Here is a 347-nt window from a genome sequence, read left to right on the forward strand (position 1 = left end):
GACGGGAAGCACTGGTGGGAGTACGTTGATGGCACTGTAACTCTGGAGCTCTTAGATGGTAAGTTTTGGAGCGAGGTTTTTCCCCCAAAAAAAGGCTCTTGTGTTATTTTGGCATCTCTGTTCCTGGGCCCGAGTCAAACAGTTCACGGCCCCCAGGACTTGCCCAGCTCCCGGCGCAGCAGCAGCTTCTGTGGTACGAAGCGGTGGCGACAGGCGCGCGGTGCGATGAGTCTAGACGTGGTTCTCGGTGTGTCCCCTCTGGGGCTGCTCCGTCCACGTCAGCAGGGGTCACCCTGACGCAGTCGCCCGCTCTGCCCTCACCCCCTCGCTCGGTTTGTGTCTCCCCT

The sequence above is a fragment of the Mesitornis unicolor genome, unplaced genomic scaffold, assembly GCF_000695765.1.
Source record: "Mesitornis unicolor isolate BGI_N332 unplaced genomic scaffold, ASM69576v1 scaffold43061, whole genome shotgun sequence".
Lineage (NCBI taxonomy): Eukaryota > Metazoa > Chordata > Aves > Mesitornithiformes > Mesitornithidae > Mesitornis > Mesitornis unicolor.